Raw genomic sequence first — 12,226 nt, 5'->3', positions numbered from 1 at the left:
AGATGTGGATTAACCCTGACACATAAAACATTAAAATGTGTCTTTAAACCATCACAAACTCACTCTAAATCAGGAAAAAGAAAATCTGTAGAAAATTATTTCATTTTCAAGAATGTTACATGCTTGTAGAGTCGTGTCTGTCCACATGGGGGCACTGTTGTACCAATATCACCCTGCACTCTCTGGAGAAGGCCCACTGTTACTCTGGATTTTCCAGCTCATTGAAATTATCCATCTGCTCCGTAACACACACCCTGCGATTCTTCTCTCCACTAGCACTAGTAGCCGGTCCACATTCACCACTAAACGAATGAGACAAGGGAGGTGAGGTAGAAGAGAGGGCTGAGAGATGAACAGATGGGCAAAGCTGGTCCTTTGGCCTGGACATCCGTCCATCTCTTTGCTCAACCTCTCTAATGTATGCTTCATAAATCTGGCCATTGGAGTTATGGGTTAATGGGTTGAGAGGAGGATTTTGTTCCCCCTTTTTTTACAGCGTGACATGAAGGTCAGAAATAAAAAGCGTGACAATGGTCCTGCACATTTATTATAGCTGACTTCAGATCTTAGAAGTGCAGTGAAAAAAAGAGTGAGTCACACCTCAGTTTAAACATCACTATCTTCACGACTCCTCCTTGTGTGAATGTGGTCAAGTGATGCAGAGAAAAAGGAAACACTTAACAATGTCAACATTTGTGGAACCATTTTCTACTTTCAATGTAGAATGTCAGATTACAACAGACAGAGCTGGAAGAGGAGCACACCTTTCACACACAAACACACACACATGCACACACACAAGTGTAAACATGCAAACACAGTGCTTCTACCCTGATTTTAAACTCAAGGAACAGCACAAGCTCTGTGATCCAGGAACTGAGAGCGAGAGTTTACGGCTGTGTAGAAAAAGTCCCTGTGGCAGCACTTTGGAGGGCAGGCTTGTATTTTGATATCTTTATTTTCATGTGAAAAATTTGTGTATTAGGAGAAAGGGGTGCAGGAGGGGGAGAAGCTGCTGCTTGGTGAGGGCTGCTGAGGCTGTCAGAGTAGGTTTCATCTTTGTACTCAGACACCAGCCTTCCCACCATGTGAGTGTTTACCTCAGGAGGGTCTTTAAAGCCTCTGAACAGTGTCTAATGTGTGAGACGGAGTTGATGTGCTGCTGCTTAACTGTTGTGTGTTTTCCTCCATTTTCACAGAGCCGTGAACAAGAGCCCCTAAGCAGAAGAGCCATGTAAATGACAGCCTTTGGAGACAGGGATGATACAATCATTACGTGTGTTGACACATTGACAGCGAGGAGATCATTGTGGCGAGGGCTTTGTTGTTGCCTAAGAGACAAGCAAGGGTTGAAGGCAACAGATGCAGAGGCTGGGAGGGAGGGAGGGAGGGGTGGGGGGTAAAAAGCATCCAGGTAGGAAAGAACCTATTGAGGCTCATCATGTCAGAGCTTAGCCCTGCTGCACCCTGCAGAGGATAAAGGCCAAACGCTCTGTCTATCATTCCCTACACTTTCTAATGTCCTAGCCAGGCACTGATCACACAGCCCCGGGGGCTCCCTGCTAATGATGCTCCTCCGATGATGCTGATGATCACCGCTATTGGAAAAGAAACAGGCCATCTATACTGAAAGGTTGCCATGGCAACCCACTGCGACCCCTTCAGTGCAAATCACAGGGCTGGTGGAACAATGGTTTATGTAACACACATTGGCGACACGTCTTTTCACACATGCCTCCGTTTAGGTTCCCTTTTATTACATGGATCACACAAAATATACCAATGAATGAAGGAGATGAGTAAAGAGGAAGCTCATTCTGTCTGCTCCTGTGCTCTTGAGCAAGGTGTCTAAAGCTCAGTTACTGTGGAGCTGCTCTCTGTCCAACACCAAAAAACAAGCTTAGAAATCAGCTATAACAGCTTGTTAATGATACTGAAATGCCACCTTTTTGAACATAGATAAAAGGTAAGATGATTTCTATAATGTCCTCCCCTCATAATGAGACAACTTCTCTGTGTTTAGTCATTTCCCTGTGCTCCTTAAGCCTCCTACAAGCGTGCGACTCCTGAGGCCTATTACTCTAAATGATGAGTCACAGTTCTGCTGGCTGATTTCTCTGAAATGCAGGGGGATGATGGGGGGGGGGGTGTCAGGGGTTATTGCTCTGCATGCAAGATGGGGGTGAGAGAGCGCCGGAGCTGACACGCTCCACTTCCCTCAACATAGTGATAGGAAGTGTCATTTGGCACTTTGAAAACGTACCACCACTGAGATCTACAGTATAAGTTTGCCACTCTCTGCTCCCACCTCCCACTCATTTTCTGTGAATCTCTCTCTCTCTCCCTCTCTCTCTCTCTTTCTATCTCTCTCTCTCTGTGTGTGTGTGTGTGTGTGTGTGTGTGTGTGTGTGTGTGTGTGTGTGTGTGTGTGTGTGTGTGTGTGTGTGTGTGTGTGTGTGTGTGTGTGTGTGTGTCTCTTTCTTTCCTGCTCCTCTTCCTCTCTCTTCCTGGCTGCCCGCTCTTGTCAGCTCACTACGCTTGACTGCTCTCATCTTCCACGCAAACGTCTTGTGGTATGACAGTCATGTAAGCGAGTGGCTGCGAACCACAAAGGGGATCTCTGTCTTCTCTCTGAGTCTTCTTGGCGATAACCGCGGCCGAGGTGTGGCCACCTGTCTCGACACACGAGGCCCTTGCTCAGCCTGCCTGCCTGTCATCTGCCTGTCCTATTCGTCCTGTTTGCGCTTCATGAAATATTTGGATACGATATTATTAGAGGCGAGGGAAGAAAGCCAAGTCTTTCGACCTGAAATGCACTCCTCTGTTATAATGCCTCCCTTCCTGGTGCAAGCCAAATTCAGACATCAACTGTAATTAAATGAATCCACTGAGTTGGGTGGGAGCATGAATCACAATCTTCTCTTCTGCACTGAAGGCTGTCAGTACTTGTAGTTTTATGTTTTTATGAAGTCTGACCTTTGTTTGGCCTAAACAGCCTGTTATTACTGAACAAATTACTCATATTCCCCATTAACCATCATAAAGGGACACTCAGGAAAACTGTAACTGCACTTTCATGAAGTTTGAAGAATTGTGAGAAAAAGAATAAACCAAAATCAAAGCAAGATATTGTGAATTTTAGTCCTTAGTATGAGTCAAGTTTCAAACTTCACCAACACAATACATTAGCTTCTTTCACTAGCCTCTGTGCCTGTAAAGTTCATTTCAGATTTTTGTTAAATCCAACCCAGATACTATTTATAGTTGCCATTCAGTGTGTTTACATTCTTTACCTCTCTGAATCATAGTTTTCATTTTAAAGTGGCAGAGTCTGCCACTTCATTCCACGGCTCTCACTGTTACTCACCATTTACCGCTCGTTCTCCCACAGCCTTATGACAGCTATATTAGGAACATATCCTTCCAGGTCTAGTTCAGTGCTGCTCTTTCAACTACAGAAACATGGTGGTGGGTTTTATAACGAAGAAGCCACATAAAACACAAAGTACGTACTTGTCTATGTGCTCATAGCTGACCACAATCATTCAAGAATTTGTTTTTGGCAACAAGAGGGAGGGTTGGGAAGGTTTCTTTGGAAATGTAATAGGTTACAGATGACTAGTTACTCTATTTAAAATGTAATAACTAATTTCAGTTACTTAATCAAAGTCATGTAACTTATTACATTTGATTACTTTTCTAATTTTCTAACAAATGTTTTCAGCTGTTAGGGTAAATGTTCCCATTAAGGACCAAAATCTAAGTTCAGCTGTTTTTCATGGATACTGACATGATGTATAAGGGAGATCATTTCTTATAAAGCAAGATTTATCTCTCATTTGAAAATGTATTCATTAGTTCATGTAGATTTTGGAATATAAAATAAAGATATTATATGAAAAAGTCAAAAGTCTGGCATGGGTTTAATTGGTACTGTGATACAATTAAGCCCATATGTGTTCCAAATAAGCCCACGTTATCATTTATGCAAAAATATTTAAAAAATATATTGATTATAAAGAATTAAAAACAGCTATATGTGTATTCAGTAACATATTAAATATTTAAAAAACCCTCCTGAGCAAAATTTTCATAAGTAACCGTAATTTAATTTAAATTTAATTATTTATTGTATTACATTTTTTAAATGACGTAATGCTGTTACATGCAACTAGTTACTCCCCAACACTGTGCCTCGCTGTTGTGTGAAATACTACCCGCCGTATGCAGCATGTCATATTGTAGCTGAAATTATTTTTGACTGCCTTCATTAGCCAAACAAACTGTGAGTTTGCTTTGCTCCTCTGTTATATTTCTGACAAAGTAGCTGCTCAATCAGCGTTTGCTGTCGTATTCAACCGCACTTGATGTTGCCGCCACAGTAACCACAGATGTTGCCAGATCAGCCAGGATTACATCCTATAAAGCCCTCATCTCTTAAACTCCATGCCCCTGTTGATCAAGCAGGATTTCTTTAAAGATTGTTTATGTTTCAAACCCAAGCGGAGATAACCCTGATGACATCAACAGGGGTATTTTCTCTAACTTTATAAAGAAGAGGACATTAGAGAGATTTGTACAGCTTGTATATTACCAGCCATGATGAGTTAACTGACCTTTATGTGTAAAATCGGTGGGGTGCCCCTTCAAATTGACGTTATAAATATTTGAGCTGAAATCTGAAACCAGGAATCCTCATATCGTGGTTGTGTTGCCTGAAGTAAAAGTGGCTTGAAGGTGTCAGACAGAACTGTTGCTGCTGCAGCACGGCAGCCAGACTGAAAAGAAGACTTTTTCTTCTTCTTCTTCTTGGCTGCTATGGAGCAAAAAGCCAAACTGGCTAATGTTTAAACCACCCGACTCACTCAGTGAAACCACAGAGTCTAGTGGTCTGGGATGGGGCTCATGACAGAATATAGAATAGTGTTCAGGGGGATGGGTGCGTGTTGGAGGGGAGAAGGTGTAAAAAACATAGAAGACCCCCACTCCCACCACACACGCACATATACACCCCACCACCACCACCACCTTTCCACCCTTCCACCCCTCTTCCATCTCTCCATCCCTGTCCCCACCAGTCCCTGCCACCCCCTCATCCACTAGGCCCCCACCCCCTAAACAAACTCACACACATGCTGAGAGATGAATGTCCAACAAATGGAGGCAAGAGGTGAGTGAGGGCCCCGTATGAGAGGTGTATTGTGCAGCCGGGGCCTCCATCCCCCCCTTGGAGGCCAGTAATCAAGGGGGCCCAGTCGGCAGGGCCAGGGGGGTCGGGGTTGGCGGCTGAGGGGGAGGAGGTTGCTGTCTCACTAGGATGTTATTTATTGGCCTACTTTGAATCTCCTGCTGCCTCCTGCACTCCCTGTCACTCCCATTGATCTTGTCCTGATCCGCCCCCACGGATGGCTCTGCAGAGCCCCCCCTCCTTGTTTCCTCTCATGATATACACTGTATAAAAAGCCTTCTGTTATGTCCACAGGGAATTGAGAACATGCTCATTTTAGACCATTTGCCTACAAGCAATGTGCATATTTAGGGTTATTAAAGGTGAGTCATTATTTTCATACCATGCATGGCCTCTAGCTTTGTCATTGGATCAGCTCTACTCTGCACAATTAAGTGTGTGAATATAACATAAAAATATAGGTGTAGGTTCAGAAATGTTGGGACATTTTTATTGCCTGCTGTTGTTGGCTTGTTTGCACACTTAAGGGTCTGATTATAGTGAGCTGCAATGGTGGTTTCTAACATTGTGGCAAAAATGAGGAAATATGGGGGGCCAAGGGGTTTAAGGTGCCAATCATGCCAGCATGCCTGGTTCCAGTCTGGCCAGGGAACCTTTGCTGCATGAATTCCCTGTCTCTCTGTCTGCCCTCCATATCTCTCTAGTGTGAAATCTCTAATAAAGGTATAAAAATCCATTTATTAAAAAAAAAGAAGATGGAACTATTGTAACTGTAATGGATAGATGAAAATGACTCACAAGTAAGGAGCCGTGGCATGCTGTATCACAAGAAAAATCGGTTTTACACGTTGCATTTTTAGCAACAAATGTCTTGATGACCTTTTGTAAAAGCAGTAACAATGAATGAAGATTGGTTAATTTAATTAGATGTATGAATACAAGGCTGTTTTAAACACCAGCGCTCAATTTATATTATTAATTATAAAAGTCTAGGATCAGTGGTGCCTCAAGCTAAATGTTAATGGTAGCATGCTAATATGCTCATAATGACACGAACTTGCTAATGTTTAGTAGGTGTAATGTGAATCATGATCACCACCTTAGCTTGGAGTGTTAGCATGCTAACATTTGCTAATCAGCAGTAAAAATACAAAGTAAATCTCAGGTTGGTGGAAATGTAAGTTTTGTTCAATTGGACATATATGTATATATAATCTTCATATATGGAGATTATATGACCGGATGATAGTGCTAGATGAAAAGTTCATTGGTGACCAAAGTTAATCCTATTCATCCTTACAGGGATATTAATGTGTTTACTAAGTGACATAGCGATTCATCTAGTTATCGAGACATTTCACTTTCAACCACAAATGTCAACCTAATGTGGGGACAAGAGGGGTCAGGAGATTTCCAAATTCATAAGGATACATCATCTGGAGACATGGATTTCTGTGCCAAAGTTTGTCCCAATCCATGAAGTGAATACAGAGATTTTTCACTGAATATGTGAAAAACCTTTACCTGCTGGTAGTGGTAGAGGAAAAGTCTACCAAAGGCATCACCAAAGGCAGTAGCATTCATCCTCTGGGCACCATGAATAACTTTATCACATTTAATAGTAATCCATCACTAGTTGTTGAGACATTTCACTAAACAACAAAAATGTCGACCTCATTGTGGCGCCAGAAGAAAAAGTCAGAATATTAACAGCAAAAAATACATCCACTGGGGACTATGAAAAATGTCATGGCAGTCGATTCAGTCTGGATCAAAGTGGTGGAGCAACCAAGGAGACAGACCCTAAAAAACACACTCAAAAAGTGTTTTGTAGCTTTCCACCTCCAAGTGTATCAGTTAAGGTTCAAATTGGCTTCCAAGGGATTTGGATGTTTAGTAAAGATTTGCTACATGCACTTAATGCATGGCTTTTATCACTCTATACCCTGCACACAAACTTAGAAATCCCAGCAGGACACCTCTGTGTGGTTTATTCCTTTTCTCTATACGCGTGCTTGGTATATGATAGATATTTTTTGTGGAATGTTGGGCAATGCCTGGAATGTCCCAACCATGATAGAAAACATGTGTGTTAGATGAGGAGGTCGGTTTGCGGGAGATAATGGAATTCCCTGTCACATGTATGCCTTGGGGGCCTCCAGTCAGACATCTCAGGTATAACACAGGGATCATACAAGTCAGCTCCCTTTGCTCCATAAACCACCAAAGCCACCTTGCCAGTGTGTACTCTTCTGTGTAAATGTCAGGGGCCTCACTTATGCACTACACCTTCCTCGACATACAGTAAACACATGCTCGAAATATACACATTCCAGCCACAAATACTTGTGAAATACTACATTGATTCCGAGCGTTGAAGAGGAACAGGGGTCATTAATCTGAGTGTTGTTATTCTGGTCTAACCGCATCCACAAATCCCTCCCCACCCCCCTGGACAGCCACTAGCCAGAGGATTCAGACATGCAGACAAACTATCTAATAACATACCTGTTTCAAAATACACGAAAGGCATGCACGAACAGTCAAAAGGTTTCAGGCTAGGTGTGGTTCATGCTGAGGCACACTTTAGGAATCAGCTATTTTTTGACTTTTTAGCCAAATTAGGGTTGTGGCTCTAGGGAAGGCATTATTGGTAGAACCACCACTTTAGTCCTGACAAAAATAGAAACAGAAATGTCCTGACAGGAAAATTTCCTAACAGAAATATCTCTCCAACTATTGGATGGATTACCATGAAATGTGCTACAGACATTCGTGGCTTCCAAAGGATTAATCCTATGAACTTTGATGATCCTCTGACTTTTCCTCTTGCACCAACATATGGTTGACATTTTTGTTTTGTATTTTGAATTATTCCACAACTGTTACCAGGTGAATTGACACAAAATATTGAATATGAATATTTTCTCTTGTGCCACATTGAGGTTGTTGAGGTGTGTATCTAAAGAAATAAAAGGTTGGATTTAATTTGGTACATACATTCATAACTCTGATAATCCTTTAATGTATCATCCAGCACCATCATTAGCTAAAAGGGTTAGACAATGTTGTCATCAACATTGTCATTGTGAGTATATTAGCATGCTGACTCTGGCACCAATTTGTAGGTTGACAGAGCCGCTAGCATGACTGTAAACTCTTAACCTTGTTTAATCATTGTTATGCAAGCATTAATGACCAACAATGACATTATGTTGTTATTATTATATACCCTCACATCTACAGCTCACACTCATGTAACTACTACTGTGTGCTTTATTGGAATCAATACATAGCCACTTCGCTATAGAGGCCCTTTTGGGTTTGACAGTGTTTCTGTGCATGGTATTATAGCAGATCCATAATGCACTCGATCACCCATGGCTGTTGTTTGGCAGAGGCCAAGGCTAACGCTGGGCTGCATTGCAATGTGCAGGAGCTGCCGTGGTGCCCACTACTTCCAGCCTGTGAGCACGTCGATAACGAGCAGCAGCCTCTCTGACAGAATCGTTTACTGCCTGGAGGGCTTGGAGACGAAAGTGGAGTGTGCATGCCTGCCTCTAACCTACTTAAGCCTCACGCTGCACAAATGGAAGTGTTGATATGCAACATGAGATGTCCTGGTGGATTCCTGCCTGCAAGTAGACTGACCAGAATAAATGTGTGAGATTAATGCCAGAGGAAGTACTGGTGGTGTTGCTGTGCATGTGTATGTGAGTGGCTGTGGCTGTGTTTGCTTTATTCACTGCTTATGTCAGCATGTGAGATTACAGGTAAATATTTAGCAGGCGTATCTTGTTGCAGAAATGACATTCTCAGGGTGTTCAGTCTAGGATACTGGTCAAAATGATGATCCAAATCAATTCCTCTCTCAATTTGCACATGAGTGTAGTGTACATTTGTGCAGGTATGAGAAAGAACAACACGCAGGTTTCTGTGAGAGGCAATTCTCAGTGGCTTGGGTGTGTGCTCCCGCTGCTGTCAGCTGAGGACCTATAGCATAGTTTCAGTGACTCGAGTTGGCTCCTTAATTCTATTTGCCTCTCAGGGGAACCTCCCCCAAACCTCTCACACACATTTTTAGTGAGCTTTGTTGGATGTGTGGGGGAGGGTGGGGGGTCCATACTCCCATCTCCCACTGGGTCTGGACAAGACACATAAATCACACATACACACTCGCACGCACACACATACATACAAACACTGCTACGAATGTCAAAAGGCGATGGGGTCCAGTATCTAGGCCAGGGGCCTCTTCTCTCGCTTTAAATGTTGGAAGGGGCTTAAAGTAAAGATGGGAGAGGTGGGGGTACAAAAGAAGAAGGGAAGGGGGAGGAGTGCTCACTTTCAGCGATGCACAATATTGAACTATTTATATCTTTATTATTATTGGGGCCTTTCTGTGTGGAGTTTAAATGTTTTCCCTATGTCTGTGTGGGTGTTCCTCCAGGTTTCCTCTTACAGTCCAAAGATATGCAGGTTGACACCCACGCACGAAGACATTTGATATATTAATTAATTAACTGATAGCCAACAGACAGGAAATTAATTGCCAACCATCTGTTCCCAATTTTTTAAATGTAAGGAAACAATTGCTTTTTTTGGAAATCCAGCATATACAGAGAATGTTTGAGTCCAATATTTACTCTCCTTTGAGCTCTGTTTTGGTCTCAACCAACTCTTCAGAAGAATAGTTACTAGATGTTCCATTTTATTCACCAGCTAGTCCCTCAGTTTGTGTGCTGTTTGGTGCTGGGCAGGAAGCATACAGTGGGAAGCATACACGGCTTGTTCACTGAAAACAGCCCTGAACTATAGAGCAAACATGCTGTAAAGACAAAACAATGAGTTGAAGGAGACTGAAAGACTTTGTAAAGTTATGGAGTTGGTGATAATCTGTTCTGTCAGTTATAAAAGTGGGGGGAAAAATAGCATGTAAAAAAAAAGGGGTTTTCCAGCATAGGATTAGTTGTTGACTGGGACTCGAGGCTAAATATAATTATCATGTTGTGTATTCTACTGTGTGCTCTGTATGTGATGGGTTTTTGTGCATTTTAATTCACTGCGGGGGGTGTAGGTTTATCCAAACACAGATCAGCATTTGTTTTTGCCACAGGGCCCCCTAGACGGTTAAATCCAGCCATAACACTTAATCCAGAAGAGGTATGAATTGTATGTTTTAGGTAAGAACCATACATACAAAAAGAAATGTTTAATTCTCATATTCTATAAAAATCCTCAAAGATCAATTGGCCCCATTAATATGAACTTAAACTGTGCCAAAAGTGATCAATCTGCAGCTGTAAACATGATTTATTGACCAAAATAACTGCATCCATTTTATGACATCACCTTCATGCAGTATTACACTTAAATTGTATTAAAACCAACAGCATACAGTTATAACTCCCATACAAACGCACATACATACAGTATATACAGAGAATAATACAAATTGTCTACAGTAGACCCCCAAGGCAATACAATTACAAAGTTAGAATAAATGGAAAGAACACTTTCAAAATGAATACATATTGATGTTTTTAAAAAAAAAAATGGATTAAAGGCACCTCATCTACGCCTCACCCTCCCCTAGAAGCAGATCTCAGCCTAGGGGAGTGGGTCTAGAAAAGATAGGAAGCATTATGGCTCGATAAGCTTCTAACACCAAAAGGTTCAATGAGAGCTTCTCTAATTACCATCTCTTTTGTTGCTGTAGGTTGAGTGTCTTGTTGATAACATGAATTGTTTTGATCATCATCTCATCAGTCTGATAGGTTGATGTTCTTACTCTTGTTATTGCAGACAAGCCCCCTTTAATAACCAAAACTAATACATCAAGGTGTATAATTTTATTTAATTTTGATTAGTGATGTTTGACGATTGTGATTATTATTATGATCTTTGATTATTCTTCTCTCTTACAATAAAATTAACACTTCAACTTCTTTCAGTACTTCCATTGTCACTGCAATTTCATTTCCTTTCACTAATTGTATTCTGACTACAGTTCAACCATCTTATATGTTTCAACTACACATTTTCAACTACAAGAAATTTAAATGTTCAAATTTTCTTCACAAAATGTAGAAGAGTGATCCTGAGAATCATTTCTGTGCCTGCCATACACACACAAATATGCTATAAGAATATAAAATGAATCAGTCTAACGCTGTTTTTCTTGTCCTCCTGCACTTCATCACATTCTCATTTGTATTTGTCCCACGATCCTTTACATCCAGTGGGATTCATTTTATTTAAATCAGACATTTCACATGAGCTTATCTTTGTAAAGAATTGTTTTTCATTTGAAATGTCTGTTATCTCATTTTGGAATACAACTATCTAATTGACCTTTCTTCCAACCCTTCCCCTGAGCAGATCATAGACGTCCAATCGTGGTTAAGCAGCTGTATACGCTCGGCATGCCTGTCAAACTTTGGATTTCTCAACACTTTGATGCAGTGTGTGAGAGCAGTAATCTGTATTTGGAGAGTGTGGAGGTCGGTGTCTTTTGTTTTAGCCATAAGCTGCAAATGTTAGTAGTGTGTCATCAACATACATCATTCCTCTGTGCCACCATGAAATTTACATTTAGGGTTTTGAGAGAAATGCCTCAACGACTATTGGATGCATGCCATGGAATTTGCATGTTAACATGCTAAAATAAGATGATAAATATGGTAAACATTATACCTGCTTTGCATCAGTATGTTTGCACTCTCATTGTGAACATGTTATTTTTTAAGTACACCTGTGATGAATCACAGTCTCCCAGAGGCACTAGCAGACTCTTAGTTTTGTTTTCCCAACACAGCATGGAGAAAATGAAAATAAAGCATTTTCCCCTCCTTCTACAGTCAGAGACATACCCAACATACCCATAAGCTGAGGCACAAAGGGACATCATATAATATGTAACCTGTTTGTCCAGACAGCCTCATTCAGACTGTCTCTGCTCCACTGCCATTATAGATACTGTCAGCCTCAGCCACAGACACCAGCTGGGGAACAAGCCTGGGCTCAGAGGAGAGCAGC

This window comes from Scomber scombrus, chromosome 4, assembly GCF_963691925.1.
Source record: "Scomber scombrus chromosome 4, fScoSco1.1, whole genome shotgun sequence".
Taxonomy (NCBI): Eukaryota; Metazoa; Chordata; class Actinopteri; order Scombriformes; family Scombridae; genus Scomber; species Scomber scombrus.
This window is presented reverse-complemented; position numbering follows the sequence as displayed.